The 17,293-nt window shown below is 41.5% G+C and overlaps 1 pseudogene; it reads right to left on the bottom strand.

Moving 5' to 3' along the window:
- Window positions 1-6,463: 6,463 nt before the first annotated feature.
- Window positions 6,464-17,293, bottom strand: part of LOC126082507 (spermatogenesis-associated protein 31D4-like) — a 29,434-nt pseudogene continuing 18,604 nt past the window's right edge.

The following is a 17,293-nucleotide window of genomic DNA, read 5'->3' as shown; positions in this document are numbered from 1 at the left end:
TATCAGTCAGAATCGACTCAACGGCACCAGGTTTGGTTTTTTGTTTTTTTGGAAACTTTTATTTCTTATTTGACTCCACCAGGTCATTTGTCATCTGGAATTTCGTGGTATGAATTGGTTTGCAGGTGCTTTGAATGATGTCTTCCTCTGCTAAGTCAATTACCACTCCTCCACAAGATTTTTATCTTCCAAAAGTTTGTTTATACCTTGTATCCTCTCGCATTCGTATCATCCTTAAGGGTTTATTCCTTTTAATCCTTTACTTCCTTATTTTTTAAAACAGTTTTATTGAGATATAGTTCATATACCATACAATTCACCCACTTAAGTTATACAATGCAACAATTTTTAGTATATTCACCGGTATGTACAACCATCACCTCAGTCAAGTTTAGAACATTTTCATTACCTCAAAAAGAAACTACCCATTAGCTATCACCCCCATCTCCCCATTCTCCTGTCCCTAAGCAACCACAAATCTACTTTCTCTCTCTTCAGATTTCTCTATTCTGGACATTTCATGAAAATTGAATCATACAGTATGTGGTCTTTTGTGACTGGCTTATTTCACTTAGCATAATGTTTTTAAGGTTTGTCCGTATCATAGTATGTAACATGCACTTCATTCTTTTTATTGCTGAACAATATACTGTTGCGTAGATACACCCTGTTTTGTTTATCCATTGGTCACTCGATTGGCATTTGGGTTATTTTCAACTTTTGGCTGTTATGAATAATGCTTCTGTAAACACTTGTGTTCAAGTTTTTGTGTGAACATAGGTTTTCATTTCTTTTGGGTATATATTTGAATGTGGAATTGCTAAGTCATATGGTCACTCTGTTTTTAACCTTTTGAGGAATTGCCAGAATGTTTTCCAAAACAGCTGTACCATTTTACATTCCTACCAGCAGTGTATGAGGGATCCAATTTCTCCACTTCCTTGCCAACATTTATTATTATCTGACTTTTTGATTCTAGCCATTCTGTTGTTGTTAGGTGCCATCGAGTCTATTTTTGACTCATAGTGACCCCATGTGACAAAGTAGAACCGCTGCATAGGGATTTTTAGGCTGTAATCTTTTTTTTAAAATAGTGGTACAATTTATACACAGTGAAATTCACCCTTAATAGTACACAGTTCTACGAGTTTTGATATTTGCATACAGCCATGTAACCACCACCACAGTGAAGATATGGAACATTTCCATCACCTTAAAAAAGTTCTCTTGCGCTCTTTTGTAGTCAACTACTTTCTCCATCCCCAGCCCCTGGAAACCAGATCTGTTTTCTGCTGTAGCTTTGCCTTTTCCAGAATGTCCTATAAATAGACTTACACAGTATGTAGCCTTTTCGGTCTAGCCTCTTTCACTTAGTATAATGCACTTGAGATTCATCCATGCTGTTGCAAGTGTCAAATTTTCCTTTTTACTACAGAGTAGTAGACCACTGAATGGACATACTGCAGTTTGCCTATCCATTCAACTTTTGAAGGATGTTGGGTTTTTTCCCACAGTTTTTGGCGGTTATGAATAAAGCTACTATAAACATTCATATACAGGTTTTTCTGTGAACCTAAGTTTTCGTTTCTTTTGGGTAAATACTTAGGAGTTTGAGTATTGGGTCATATGGGAGGTGCATGTTTCACTTTCTTAGACATGGCCAAATTTTTCCAAAGTAATTGTTCAGTGTTTCATTCCTGTCGGCAATGTTTAAGAGTTCCAGTTGCTCCACATCCTCACCAACACCTGGCATTGTCGAGGTTTTTTTTTTTTAATCCATTAAATAGAAATGTAGTAGGAAACTAAGTTTGATTTGGAATGGATTGGGATTTCTTTAACTTTTAATTTTGCAACAATTTCAAACTCGCACAAGAATTGCAAGAATAGCACAAAAAAAAAAAAAAAAAAAGCACAAAGCACTCCCATATACCCTTCACCCAGATCCACCTACTGTTAGTAATTGCTAATGATTTGCTTTGTCAATTTCTGTCTCTCTATATATACCCACTTTTTTTCCTGAACCATTTGAGAGTTGCTTGCATACATAATTACCCCCAAGTATTTCAACATATACTTCCTGAAAAAAAAAAGACATAACCACAGTACAGTCATTAAATTCAGGAAATTTAACACTGATATGATACTACTATCTAATCCTCAGGCCAGATTCAAACTTCTCTAAATGCCCCAACAATGTCTTTTACAACAGTTTTCCCCTCTGATCCAGGATCCAATCCAGGATCATTTACATATATATATATTTTTTTAATATATATTTGTATATATAATTTTATTTTATTTTGTGTTTTAGGTGAAAGTTTACAGTGCAAACTAGCTTCTTATTCAAAAATTTATACACAAATTGTTTTGTGATATTGATTGCAATCCTCACAATATATCAGCACTCTCCCCCTTTCCTTTTACACCCTGAGTTCCCTGTTACGATTCATCCAGTTTTCCTATTGCTTCCTGCCTTCTTATCTTTGCTTTAGGCTATAATCTTTACAGAAGCAGGTCACCAGGTCTTTCTTCTGAGGAGATGCTGTGTAGGTTCAAACCACCAACTTTTTGGTTAGTAGCCAAGCACTTAACCATTGCACCAGCAGGGCTGCTTTCTAATCCTCCTAGTGGGTGTGAAGTACTATCTGATTGTAGTTTTGATTTGCAGTTTCCTGATGGCTAATTATGCCTAGCATCTTTTCATGTAATTGTTTACTTTTAATGGCATTTTGGGAAGGAGAGGCAATAAACAAGTGTGTTTGATCTACAGTGTTTAACTGGAAACCCATAACTCGTTTTAAATGTGTGACAGGAAAACAGAATGTTTATCCTAAATATTTGATAGCATATATAGTTATCTCAAGTTTTTATCAACATGTACAATTTTTTTACTGCTGTAAGTTTATATATTATAGTTACTTTATAACTAAAACCAAAAACCAAACCCACTGCTCTTGAGCCGATTCTGACTCATAGTGACCCTAGGGGACAGAGTAGACCTGCCCCATACAGCTTCCAAGGAGTGCCTGGTGGATTCGAACTGCTGACCTTTTAGTTAGCAGCCGTAGCTCTTAACCACTCTGCCACCAGGGCTTCCTTATGACCAAAGGACTGCAGTATTGTGCATTGTAACTCTGGTGTGTGATCTAGGACTCCCCAGTACTGCATGAGCTTCGGGTATCCTGGAGGAGATCTATCATGGTTCTACCAAGCCCATGAAGATCACAAAGTGGCACCTCCAGCCTAATGAGTGAACGGTGTGCACACTAAGGACAAGATCTTGCACATTGTCATCTGGCATGGCTGGAAGGAAGACACTAAGATCACCTTCCCTAAAGAGAGTAATGTCATGCCTGACTACGTCTCTGCAGCATTGTTTTAATTCTCAAAGACAGTCCTGTGTACATTTCTGCCAAATCACATCAGTAGTTTCTGCAGTGCCCTGATCATCCTCAAGGAAGAGTTGTCTAGATCGGATTGGGGAAGGTTAGGGTCCTGATAGAGGGATGATGGGGCACAAACCTTTGGTCCTCCAAAAAGGTCGTTCTTTCCCCTCTTCGTGTTTTTCCTCCTTCCCCACTCTAACTCAGTCTTTGGTCCTTCTTTGCCCTTTATTTTCCCCTGGGAGCTGGGTGGCTGCCTAGTCAACATTTTTAACGATTGACAGGTAGGTGATCCCTTTGCCCTGCAAAAATGCTGCCAATCTAGTCTGAAGAGATACCTTGGGTAGGGAACCATTTCCCCAGGGTACCTTTCCAGTGGGTAAAAACCTCCATGTTAAGTTCAACATGCTTCCCCGAACTTTAACAAGCCCTACATGACAGGTTCTTAAGCAGCATCTGCCCTGTTCCTAGGACCTACCCTGACTTGTCCAGTATCTGCTGCAGTAAAAAAAAAAAAAAAAATTGTACCCCTTAAATAACCCCACTCAGGGTCCACCCACCTGTGTAATCTTATAGTCAACAGACAACTTTTTTCTAAAAAATGAATGTCACTATTTTCTGAAAAATATATCTGCCTCTGATCTGTTTTCCCTGCTGCTTTATTGGATATGGAGCCTGGACGGCACAGTGGTTAAGAGCTGTGGCTGCTAACCAAAAGGTCTGTGGTTCAAATCCACCAGCCACTCCTTGAAACCCTATCGGGCAGTTCTACTCTGCCCTATAGGGTCGCTAGGAGTCAGAATTGACTCAGTGGCAAGGGGTTTGGTTTGGTTTGCTATTGGGTATGAAACAAAGGAGAAGGTATGGGCTGCTATACTTTTTTATTAAGGTGAAGATAAGTAGGAAACAGAGCCCATCTCACACCTCATCAGGGAGGAGAGGGGATTTTGGGGGCAGGTGATTTCTATTCCTCACCAAGAGTGCTAGTGGACTGGTCACCTTTTAGAAGCCAAAGGAGGCAATCAGGAGCTGAACTAACTCCTTCCTTTCCCTAAGCACAAACCCTGGGATCCCCAAAACCCAAGCCCCAAACACAGTACACGCAGAAAATACCACTCTCAGAAGACACATTTGTTGAGGAAGACCAATATTCTCAACAAGGAATGAATTATTTTGTGGAGGGAAATTTTCCTCCTGGGCAGTGCTGGGGGAATGCATTCTCTCTGAAGGACAGAGAGATTGGCATGGAGTGCCCTGGGTCCCTAAGCACACATTAGGGAAGTGTCTTGAGCAGTGGGGAGCGTGGCCTGAGGCACCTGGCAGGCTGGACTCATGCTGGGGGAGCCTGGATAAGATGCGGATCCTCTGGGGGGCCTATAAGGCTGCCTCTGAGAAGATACCTGGCCCTTGAATCCGTTCATCTTCTGGGAGTATCAGTCCCTGTCCCTGATCAGTCTACTACTTGTAGGACAACTCCAGCCAGCAGAAACAGCTTCTTGGCTGCAGGCCTTGATATTTGCTTTATAGGAGAGAGCCCTGGAATTAAAAGGATACCCCTGGACAGGCTCTGCCTGGGACCTCACTTCCACCTTCTGTTGAGTTTCCCCAAACTTCACTTGGGTGCAAAGGGGCTCTTGGAGGCAGGTGGTGTCTCTTTCATGCCTATGCCCTGTTTCTCCTCTAGGAACTTCTCGTCTGTCATGAGTTTCTGACCTTCAGTGGTTCCAGTAAAAACAGCTCCCCTTCTGCCTGGGCCACCACTCTGTATAGAGGCTGGTATGGAGCTGCCTTTTTCCAGGGAACTTTCCTGCCCTTTGCATTTCATACTAGGATGAAGCCATTGCAATAAGTGCTTCATCTTTTTTCTGATACTACTTTCAGGAGGAGACTGCCATTTCTGCAACAGGAATTCAGAAGACCTGCCCCTAAAGGTCTCCTTGAATTTCTTGTCATGAGCAGAGTAGCTCTTCCTTCTGGTTTGAGGTGTCCCCAACCCTGCCTCTCCTCTCCTCAGCTCTTCTGCTTTGGGTCTCTGAGCATTCACTCTCTTTGCAGCTGGTGGAAAGTTTTTATCCTGGCACTTCCCTAGGATGTGCTTAGGGACCCAGGGCTCCCGTTGCTTCTCCATGCTGATCTCTCTGTCCTCCAGGTAGACATTCAGCACCTGGGGAGCTGTCATGTACCCACTGGGGACACTCTGGGCATGCGTGGGTGAGTCATTCCACATTGAGTCAGTGGGAGCCAAGCTATCTGAGGCACGAGACCTGTCAGTGGAGGAGCCTTGAGTCTGGCTGTACTGCCTGGCCTCCGGTTTAAACTTTAATTCATTAATCAGCTGTCTTTTAAGGTATGATGGATCAGGACCTTGAAAAACTGATATTCTTGGCAAGTGGGAACTTTTAGTCATCAGGCTAGTTTCTACTTTACTTGAAATCACTTTTCCTTTGGGAGTTTCCCAGCTCTTTGGTTCTTACGGTGTTGCTAGATTGTGATTGAAGAGCAAAGAGCTCCTTGGCCTTGAGTAGCTCCCTGGACACAATGGCCATGGAAAAATGTTTTAAATTCCTGTCTACCATCCCTTTGCCCTGAAGCATTCCTGCTGTATTCCTGGAACTTATACTATCCTCCTTTGGCTTATGTCCAGTCCCACTTTGACTTGTGGACTGCCCTGGGCTGTGTCTATTGGGAGTTACAGTTGTGCTCTGACTTATTTTGTCTGTTTCTGTGTTTGAGAGACACAAAAGTCTTTCTGCTACCCTTAATTATCTGGAAGTCCTCTGTAAACTTGTGATTGATATCAGGGGGTGATTCTCTCAGGTCCCTCCGTCCTTTCTTGTCCACAGGTGAGGTGGCAGGTAGAGGACAATCTATGATGGGGACTGAATTTGTTATCTTGTCTCCCCAAAACATTTGAAGACTTTTTTTAAGGGGCATAGAAGCCTCAGTTTTGGAGTCCATCACAGGTATAATGGTGGTTGGTGAGGGCAAGTTGGAATAGGAAAAGGGAAAAGATGTGCACTCTCTCATTCAAAAGATTTGTATGTATTCTAGGATTTTGCAGGAAAGGGCCCATATCATCCTCATAAGAAAACTTTTAACATAGCCTTCTTTTTTTCCAACTTCTGTTTTGTGCTTAAATCAATAAATAGAATCTCCCGGGTATTCAGGCCATAGTCCCCACCCACTGATGGTGCCAAATTTCTGTGTTTCATTTGGGTGTGGGATTTCTCAGGAAGAGGCAATGTCTTTTTGACGGCATGCCATGAACTAGCCATAACCTCAGGGATATCCTCCGTGATTTGCCCAAGCTTGTTGCTCAAATGTGTTGTTTTTTTTTTTAATTGTGCTTTAGTGAAGGTTTGCAGAGCTAACTAGTTTCCCATTCGATAGTTTGTACATAAAGTGTTTCATGACATTGGTTGCATTCCCCACAATGTGTGAGCACTCTCCCTATTTCCACCCTGGATTTTCTGTTTCCTTTTGTCCAGTTTTTCTACCCCTTCCTGTCTTCTTATCTTTACTTTTGGGCAAATGTTGTCTGTTTGATCACATATAATTGTTCTGAGGAACACATTCCTCTTGGATGTTATTGCTTATTTTATGAGCCTGTCTATTGTTTGACTGAAAGGTGGTCTCCAGGAATGGCTTCAGTTCTAGGTCAGAAGTGTGTCTTAGGGTCATAGTCTCAGGGGTTCCTCCAGTCTCTGTCAGCTCAGTAATTCTGGTCTTTTTTGTGACTTTGATTTTTTGTTCTACATTTTTCTCCTGCTCTGTCTGGGACCCTCTATTGTGATCCCAGTCAGAGCGTCAGTAGTGGTAGCTGGGCACCATCTCGTTCTTCTGGTCTTAGGGTCATGTAGGCTGTAGTTCATGTGGCTCATTAGTCCTTTGGACTAATGTTTTCCTTGAATCTTTGGTTTTCTTCATTCTTCTTTGCTCTGGACAGAAAGAAACCAATAGTTATTTCTTAGATGGCCATTTGCAAGCTTTTAAGATCCCAGATGCTACTCACCAAAGTAAAATACAGAACATCAAATGTGTTTTCAAGGCATTTTCCAGTTGTTTCTGACCAAGGTTCATACCTGAGGCCCTTGAATTATTCCCTGACAGGCTCACCCTATGGCTTTTTGGATCTTTTGCAGAGTCAGATTCCAGAACCCTAACTGAAGAGCTTTTTGGGTTGGTTGACAGATGATCTTTTGGGAGATTCTCTGCACTATGTCCCTGACCCTTCCTCATATCCTTCTCTAAACAAAGCATTTCTAGGCTCCTCTCATAGAAGCTCCTGTGATGACTCAATTCATCAGCCTTTAGATCCATGCTGCTCCAACTCTTAAACTCAAGAGATCCATGAGAGTCCATAAGTGGTCTTCGATTCAGATATCTCTGGAAATTTGTCTGGAGGCTGCATCAGTGATAGAGACTCATGGATCCTGCAGGACAGGCTCCATCAGTGTTGGATGAGTCTCTTTCAAAGCTGGTGTTCTAGCACTTTCCAGGACTCCCTGCTGACAGGTAAATTTCCAGGAATGATAGAGGCTGGAGCATGGGCCTTGTAGGGCTGGTGGTGCTGCAGAAAGTTAGGAGCTGGAGGACAAAAGGCTTCCTGAGATCTTTGGACAACAGAGGGTATACCTTACAAACCTTGCAGTTGCTCCTGCAGTATGTGCCACTCCAGGTATGTGCCACTACCATCTTGCGTAAGAGACTGTACCTCATTCTGGGGTCTGTGGAAAAACACTCCATAGGTCCTAATCTGGGGTGGAGAAAGTGGTAGAATTTGGAGCTGGGATCGAAGGTGAGCCTAGACTAGAACTGAGTGAGATGTTTTTACTGGAACTGGGGCAAGGTTTGAGACAAAGTTTAAGGCTGAATCTCAGGCAAAGACAGAGGTAGGGGATGAGAAAAAAAATTGGAATTCTTTATCTTGCTTTTGGACTGGGGGGACATTTGAAATTGTATTGAAAGAGATAAAAGCTGATGAACAGCCAGCTGAGATCAAGATAGTAGACACCAGGGACTCACACTCCAGAAGAGCTGTACACAATTCTCAAAGGTCTTAGGAGATGGGGACTCCTGATGAATGTGAAGTTTCTTTGTTTTGCCTTCCATATCCTAGAAGAGTATAGAGGCTACTGAGTCACGTTTTTCAGAAATTGATGTGAACATTTTCCCTGAAGAATTTAGTTGGTAGGCTGGCCCAAGTTGGTCTGAAAAAGTTTCCTTTTTCATTTCTTTTTCCTTCAACATCAAGAAATCTCTCTTCTTTACCTGTCTGGCCAGGAAAGCCAGGACATCAGGACTGAGAAAAGAGAGGTTACCAGCCTCTGCAGAGTTGGTTGCAAGGTTTTCCCCAGAAGAGACCTCTGAATGATAAAGGACAAGAAATTCTTGTTTGAAATCACACCGTGTCAAGGTGGAGGGGAATCGGTCTTTGGTATGAGCTCGCCAGCAGGAGAGTTCCGAAATAGACATCTAGAATGGTTCGTGTTAGTGACTGTTGACACATAAAGGACCAACCCACGAGGGCTCTCTGGAGATGAGTTCTCAGGGACAGGCTTCAGTGAGATTTGTATCAATTTAGATTGAGTCACAGTTAAAGTATAGTCTGGTGATGGTGAGGCAGACAGGGTTGGTGGTGTACGATGACAAGCAAATGAATCAGTGAGATTCATTGCATGGGACAAATATGGTAAGGGGCTCATATCTTGAGCCATGGTGGGGTCAAGTGAGAAGATGACATTCAGAGACAAAGCAGGATCTGGTTGTAGAATACAATTCACGCTCTGAGTGTGATGTAGTGGAAATGGGGAGAAGGCAAGTGAATGCGGTAGAAAATGGTCCACTGGGAATGTGAGATCCAAGGGGGAAACAGGCTCTGGTGGCAGACAGTCACCCAGGATGTGAGTGAAAGAAAATCAATTACAGGGTTTGACAGGTCAGATAAGAGAATGGAACAGAGAGGTATAGAGATCTCAGGCAGAGTCTGGTACTGAGTCTTCTGGAGGCTGCGCTGAAAGGGTCAGAGTGAAAGATGATTCAAGTAGTCACAGGTGCTGTGGAAGCCACAGGGGACACACAGGAGCAGCAGCTTCCGTGGGCTCTCCAAACAACAGCCAACTGACCTCAGCAGTTACTCTATAACACACCTCACAGGAGGGATCTGGACATAACATGTGATAAAAGTGGATGGTATCATGACACTGGCCCAGGGGGCTGCAGATATAGTTGGTACAAAGCTGCAGCCAGGACCAGTACAAGAAGAAGAGAGTCTGCTGGCGTGGCAGGGGTGGGGCCACTTGAAGCCTTCATATCCCCTCACTTCCATGACTTCATAATGCACCCACACTACATCCCTCTCCTCAAGGCCTTCATTTACATTCCCATTGCTATGGCTACTCCTCTGACATAACAGACTACACTGAGACCCTGGAATTGCATACCAAAAACAAGTTGCTGTCGAGTTGCTTCCAGTTCAGTGACCCCATGTGTGTTAGAGAAGAACCATGTTCCACAGCGTTTTCAATGTCTGATTTTTCAGAAACAGACTGCCTGGCCCTTTTTCCAGTATGCCTCTGGATGGACTTGAACATCCAGCCTTTCAGTTAGCAGTCAAACATGTTAACTGTTTCCACCACCCAGGGACTCCTAGAATTGCATAGACCATGCTAAAAGAGGGACTAAGACAGTAAGGGAAAGACGAATCACCTTTCAGAACAGAATCAGCTTTCTTGCCTCCTCTGCCTCTCTCTCATAAGCTCTGCAACCTAGGAAACCAAGAGAGATGGTTATATGTGGCTGAAAGTAGACACGTATGCATCATACAAGGAGTCTTCTATAAAAATCTTTGGGGTATTAGACTCTGAAAACTCCAAGAATCAGTAGGTGGTTCAAATAATCAGTGATAATATTAACAAGGCACCTATGTGCATGTTGCTTCATCATTTATCAAGTATTTTTACGTACATTATTCTATGTGATGCTGAAAATCGACCTGTGAGGGACAGAGACCAGTGGTAATCTCAAATAGGAATATGGACATCCAGCGAGTTAAACTACTTGTTGAAATTCAGGAAACAGAAATCTGACTCTAAACCAACTTGTAGTCCTTCCTTGACAACTCACACACCTACCTATTAGACTACACCCATTGCCCACATCCATTGCCAGTTTATGCCCATGGATAGGGAGAGCCGCGATCTCAGGTTCTAGCTTCCTTCCAATGAGCCTTTCCTCTGAGGACTCTGGAGGAAGGCTCTTGTCATCAATCTTCCCCTGGACTGGGAGCTTCTTTGCGAAAGAACCCCAGGTCCAAAGGACATGTTCTGCTCCTGGCACTGCTTTCTTGATGGTATGAGGTCCCCAACTCTCTGCTTCCTTCCCTTTCCTTTTATCTCTTGTAAGGTAAAAGGTAATACAGGCCACACCCCAGGGAAACTCCCTTTACATTGGATCAGGGATGTGACCCAAGCAAGGGTGTTATGTCGTACCCTAGTCCTCTTTAACCACAGGCAGAGATTATGATTTATAACACATAGGAAAATTACAAAATGGAGGACAACCACACAATACGGGGAATCATGGTCTAACCAAGTTGACACATATTTTGGGGGGACACAATTCAATCTATGACAGGCATGCTGGGACTATATAGTCCCAGGCCCAAATCACAAAGTTTTCAAGTCACAAAGGGTTTATGACGGTTGGGGAGGGAACGACCTGAAGAGGCTTGGCCCACAGCCCCTCCACCACCATCCTGCCCAGCCCTACCCTATCATCCTCTTATCAAACTCTACCCTTTTATCATATCATATATTTACCTTAGTGAGTTTTTTCTGTTTATTCATCTGTAACCCAGATGTTACCTGAGTCCCCTTTACTGTTTGGAGACTTGAACTTGAACCCCATTAATTCCACTGCCTTGAAAGTCTAAAATGCTGCCTGGCATTCTTGCTTATTCCCACACATTTATCCTCTCAGGATCACATATATTGTTGTTGTTAGGTGCCATTGAGTTGGCTCTGACTCATAGTGACCATATGTACAACAGAACGAAACATTGCCCAGTCCTGCTCCATCTTCATGATCCTCGTCATGCTTAAGCCCGTTGTTGCAGCCACTAGGCCAATCCATCTCATTCAGGGACTTCCTCTTTTTCACTGACCTTCTACTTTACCAAGCACAATGTCTTTCTCCGAGGACTTGTCTGTCCTGATAACATGTCCAAAGTATGTGAGAACAAGTCTCACCATCCTTGCTTCTAAGGAGCATTCTGGCTGTACTTCTTTCAAGACAAATTTGTACGTGCTTTTGGCAGTCCATGGTATAGTCAATATTCTTTGCCAACACCATAATTCAAGGCATCAGTTCTTCTTCAGTCTTCCTTATTCATTGTCCAGCTTTCACATGCATACAAGGCAATTAAAAACACCATGGCTTGGGTCAGATGCACCTTAGTCCTTAAAGTGACATCTTTGCTTTTTAACACTTTAAAGAGATCCTCTGCAGCAGATTTGCCCAAGGCAATGCATCTTTTGATTTCTTGACTGCTGCTTCCATGGGTGTTGATTGTGGATCCAAGTAAAATGACATCCTTGACAACTTCAATCTTTTCTCCATTTATCATGACGTTGCTTGTTGGTTCATTTGTGAGAGTTTTTGTTTTCTTTATATTGAGGTGTAATCCTTATTGAAGGTTGTGGTCTTTTATCTTCATCAGTAAGTGCTTCAAGTCCTTGTAGGCTTCAAGTCTTTGTCACATATAGACTCAAATAATTTCCTATAGACTGTTTTTGCCTTCCACCTACCCAGTTGTGGAACTTAATTGCTTCCACACTTACATAATTTTGTGAATATGGTAAATTTTTTTTAATTCAGTCAGCCTTTGCCATCTTCAATCAGAGGGGCTGATTTGAGTAATTAAAATTAATAATTCATTATTCAACATTCACAAAACAAAGTAAGTATATAATAAATGTAAATAATTAAACCTCCAAGTGATTTGGCAGATAAGTTTGTAGCACTTATTTTTCTGAAATTTGTGAAGCTTGAATTGCACACAGACTTTTGGGACATGTGCTACACACTCACACACACACACATCCTTTGACAAAACGGCCTTTTCATTTTCAAATCCAAGAATCAAGCATTTCCTCCTTTTATTTCAATCTTTCATTTGTTGTTTTGATCCCACTTCTTACTCTGACTAAAATTCAGACAGTTCCTGCCCCCTACCTCAGTTTCCTAACAGGTGTGTGACCCCCTTCTCTCCCAAATCCAGGGATAGAATACTGCATGCTAAACTACTGATGTCTCATTCCTTGTGGTGGCAGGGTGAGACCTGGGAGTGTCAAAGCCTGAGGACAGAATCTACTCTTGAGTAGCCTTGTCTGATTACTGTTGTGGGCCACTTAAATTCAATCTTTTCCTCAGAGTACCCTTCCACAAAGAAAGATTGAGAAGCTCTTCTCTAAATAATCACCCCACTTATGTCTAAAAATTACCTACTTGTCACACTTTATTCAGGCTCCTGTTGTCAGGCCTAATAATCCCAACATTTTCCTTCTCTCTTCCTACGTCTTATTTTCTCAACTCTTTATCATCATGACAGCTGTCCTCTGAACTGTCTCCTAATTTCTCACATCTTTCTTAAAAATCCATGGCCTTATACTGTTACTCGATTTCCTGTGATAGAGGAAGACAGATTTCCCACCAGGTAGAGTCTCCTTTCAGTTATTCAGGAGCAGATAACCAGCCTTAAGGATAAAATCTGCCAAAAGGTGTCACTTCCTCATCTCCTTGATATGAAACCTCAGTCAAGTCTTTGTTTAATATTTACTGCTGGAAGCTAGGAGACACAAGTATCTGTAGATCATGGTCTCTTCCCTTCCAGACTTCCTGGTACTGATGTAGAAAGAAGTCCTACACAGTTCAGGAGTTACACAATGGGACAGAAAATGTCCCCAGGTGGCATTTGTTAATTGCCAATGCTCAGTACAGATGAGGAACATGAAAGAGATCAAAGGAGGAAAAAATACCATGTGTGGTAAGTGCTCAAACGTAGCATTCGGCTCAGGAAGGCATCCGTGCCCTCTCTTCCCTTCCTGGTTTTCTGATACTAATTAACAATTTTGTTTTGGGAAAATGGTCAAAGAACGGCTTTTCTCTTTTAACATGGCATTAACTTTATATGGTGTTTTTAATTTTCTCCTTTTTTTAAAGAAGACTACCAACTCGATGACTGCTTGGGGAAGAGCCTGGGAAACAAAGATGAACATTTGTGTCAAGTTTTATTCATCAACAACAAAATATTGACCACTGATCAAGGGAAAGTATTAGGAAAGACATGTAAAGAGGACATAGAAATATTTACATCAAGAAAAATGTCCTGTAAATGTGACACTACAGGACCTAGTTACCTGGGTCTTATACCATTGGCCCGTTTTAATTTTTCAAGAAAGAAAATGATGAGTTTAATGTATGTAAGAACTAACTCCACAATATTAGGAATGAGAGAGTGAATACTGGGAAGAAATCTTTGGCTTTATAATTAAAATGTGAAAACCCTCAGTCATGAGCAGGAACATATTCAGCATCAGACAATTGAGACTTTGGGGAAAGCTTTTCAATATAATGTACATGGAAAAGCTTTCCATGATATGAGTACCTTTATTACACCTAAGAGTACCCACACAAAACTAAAACCTTATTATAAATTTGGTTAAAACTTGTGTGATAAGTCAGTCATCATTGTCTCTGAGAGCATTCACATGGAAGAGAAGAATCAGGATGAATTTAATAAAAATGAATGTAATCAAAGTGAGGGTAATTTCAGTAGGATCACTCAACTTCAGAGAACTGACACAGGAGTGAAAAATTCCAGCAAAATCTCAGACCTCAGAGAACATAAAAGAACTCACACCGCAGGGAAATCCTGTGATTATAACAGATAGAAAGAAACCTTTAGCTACCAGTTAGCATTAAATGTACTTCAGAGAACTTATATAAAGGCAAAACCCTGTAAGTGCAATGAACGCGGAAAATTCTTCTTTAGAAAAGTATACGTCATTTTACATAAGAAAACTCACACAGGAAAGGCACACTATGGATGTAATTAATGTGGGAAAACTTTTAGCAAGAAATCAGGCCTAAGGATACATCAGAGCACTCACACTGAAGAGACACTCTTTGAAATGCAATGAATGTGGGCGACAGCTTTCAAGAGGAAGTCACACTTAAGTAAACTTCTGAGGACTCACATGGGTGAAAGGCCCTATAAATGCGATCATTGTGGGAAATCTTTCAGCTGGATATCATACTTGGGTGAGAACCAGAAAACTTACATAGGGGAAAAACCCAATGAATATAATGAATGTGGAAAGGGTTTCGGGTGTAAGTCAGAACTAAGACAACATCAGAGAACTCACACAGGGGAGAGGCCCTATAAATGTGATAAATGTGGGAAAGGTTTCATGTATAAGTAAGGCATAAGACAACATCAGAGAACTCATATGGGGGCGAGACCCTATTAATGTGGGAAATCTTTTAGCTGGAAGTCAAGCATTACTCAACAACAGAGAACTCATACAAGAGAGAAACCCTATGAATGGAGTGAATGTGGAACAACTTTCTGCTGTAAACTCTATGTCAGGTTACATCAGAGAACATGCACAGGGGAGAAACCCTATGAATGTCATAAATGTGGGAAAGTTTACAGCCAAAAGTCACACCTTAGAATTCATCAGAGAACTCACACAGAGGAGATACCTTATAAATGTAATTAATGTGCGGAAGTTTTCAGCCAGAAGTCAACCATCATACTACATAAGAAATCACACAAGAAACAAACCCTTTGAACTTAGTTAATGGGGAAAACTTTAATCCAGAAATTAGCCCTAAGACAACATCACAGAACTCGCACAGGGAATAAACCCTGAAGTTGTCAGAGAATGCTCACAGGGGAGAACTATGAATGTAATAATTGTAGGAAAGTTTTCAGCAAGAAGTCAAACCTCAGGGAACATTAGCTATCTCACAGGGGAGAAATCCTATGAATGTAATGATTGTACGACAACTTTCTACCAGGCCACAAACCTTATGGTACACTAGAAAACACATAGCAGAGAGACTATAAATATAATGAATGTGGAAAAGCAGTCAAATCAAACTCAAGGATGAGAAAAGGTCAGACAACCCATATGGGAAAAATTGTATGAATATAATTAATGTAGGAAGTTCCTCTGCAAGAAATCAACTCTCACTAAACATCAGGAAACACATAGGAGACAAACCCTATGAATGTGATGAATATGGGACAACAATCTGCTTGGGAATAAGACATCACAGTTTTTCCAGCCTGAGTTTCGACCTTATTGGAGGTATTCATCCAGAAAAAAAACCCGATGAAGGTAAAGAATATTGGAAATATTTTGCATGAATTCAATGAATTCAACCCTTAGTGAAACTACATTGTGGTGAAGCCCTCAGAAAGTAATACAAATGTGAAAACTTTCTGCCAGACATCAATCCTCATTAAACACTAGAGGATCCAGTGAAGAAAACCTAGTGTATGATGTGAGATACCATTAGAAAGCTAACTTTCTCAGTACATCAAAAAAATACATAGAGGGTAGAGAGACTTTGTAGTACATCAAAATACACAGGAAAGAAACCTTGCGATGGTTAGGGATGTGGGAAATCCTCTTACCAGAGGTCATTATACAATTATGTGAAAAATATATTTCTGCTTTATGATATGTCATATTATCAGCACCAGTAGGTTTCCTTAGGAATTAACATAATCTTAGATATGTCTCCCTGGTAAAATATATGAAACACATTCAGTTGAATTATCTATTGACCCCTGTATATTGTGGCTTCTTTTGAACGTGGTTTGAGGTAAACATCAACCTGTATGTTTTTCAAGTTGAGTAGCCAGTTGTCCTTACAACATTGTTGTTGTTGTTGTTAGGTGTCATTGAGTCGGTTCCAACTCATAGCGATACTATGTACAACAGCAACACTGCCCAGTCCTGCAACATCTTCACAATTGTTGTTCGAGCCCATTGTTGCAGCCACTGTGTCAGTCCATCTCGTTGAGGGTCTTCCTCTTTTTTGCGGACCCTCTACTTTACCAAGCATGATGTCCTTCTCCTGGGACTGGTCTGTCCTGATTAACATGTCCAAAGTATATGAGAAGTCTTGCCATCTCGCTTACAAGGAGCACCCTGGCTGTATTTCTCCCAAGACAGGTTTGTTCGTCTGTGGCATATTCACTATTCTTTACCAACACCATAAATCAGAGGCATCAATTCTCCTTCAGCTTTCTTTATTCATTGTCCAGCTTTCACATGCATATGAGGTGACTGAAAATATCATGACTTGGGTCAGGCACAACCTAGTCCTCAAAGTGACACTTTGCTTTTTAACACTTTAAAGAGGTCTTTTGCAGCAGATCTGCCCAATGCAATATGTCATTTGATTTCCTGACTGCTGCTTCCATGGGCATTGATTGTGGATCCAAGTAAAATGAAATCTTTGACTACATCAATCTTTTCTCCATTTATTATGATGTTGCTTTTTGGTCCAGTTGTGAGAATTTTTGTTTTCTTTATGTTGAGACGTAATCCATACTGAAGTCTGTAGTCTTTGATCTTCATCGATAAATACGTCAAATCCTCTTTGTTTGCAGCAAGCAAAGTTGTGTTATCTGCATACTGCAGCTTGTCAATGAATCTTCCACCAATCCTGATGCCACATTCTTCTTCACATAGTCCAACTTCTTGGACTATTTGCTCAGCATACAGATTAAATAAGTATGGAGAGGATGCAACCCTGATACACACCTTTCTTGATTTTAAACCATCCCCTTGCTGTGTTTGAACAACTGCCTCTTGGTCTATGTACAGGTT

Source organism: Elephas maximus, chromosome 9 (genome assembly GCF_024166365.1).
Source record: "Elephas maximus indicus isolate mEleMax1 chromosome 9, mEleMax1 primary haplotype, whole genome shotgun sequence".
In the NCBI taxonomy this organism is placed as follows: Eukaryota; Metazoa; Chordata; class Mammalia; order Proboscidea; family Elephantidae; genus Elephas; species Elephas maximus.
Note: the sequence above shows the minus strand (reverse complement) of the source record. Positions and strands in the feature narration are given on the sequence as shown.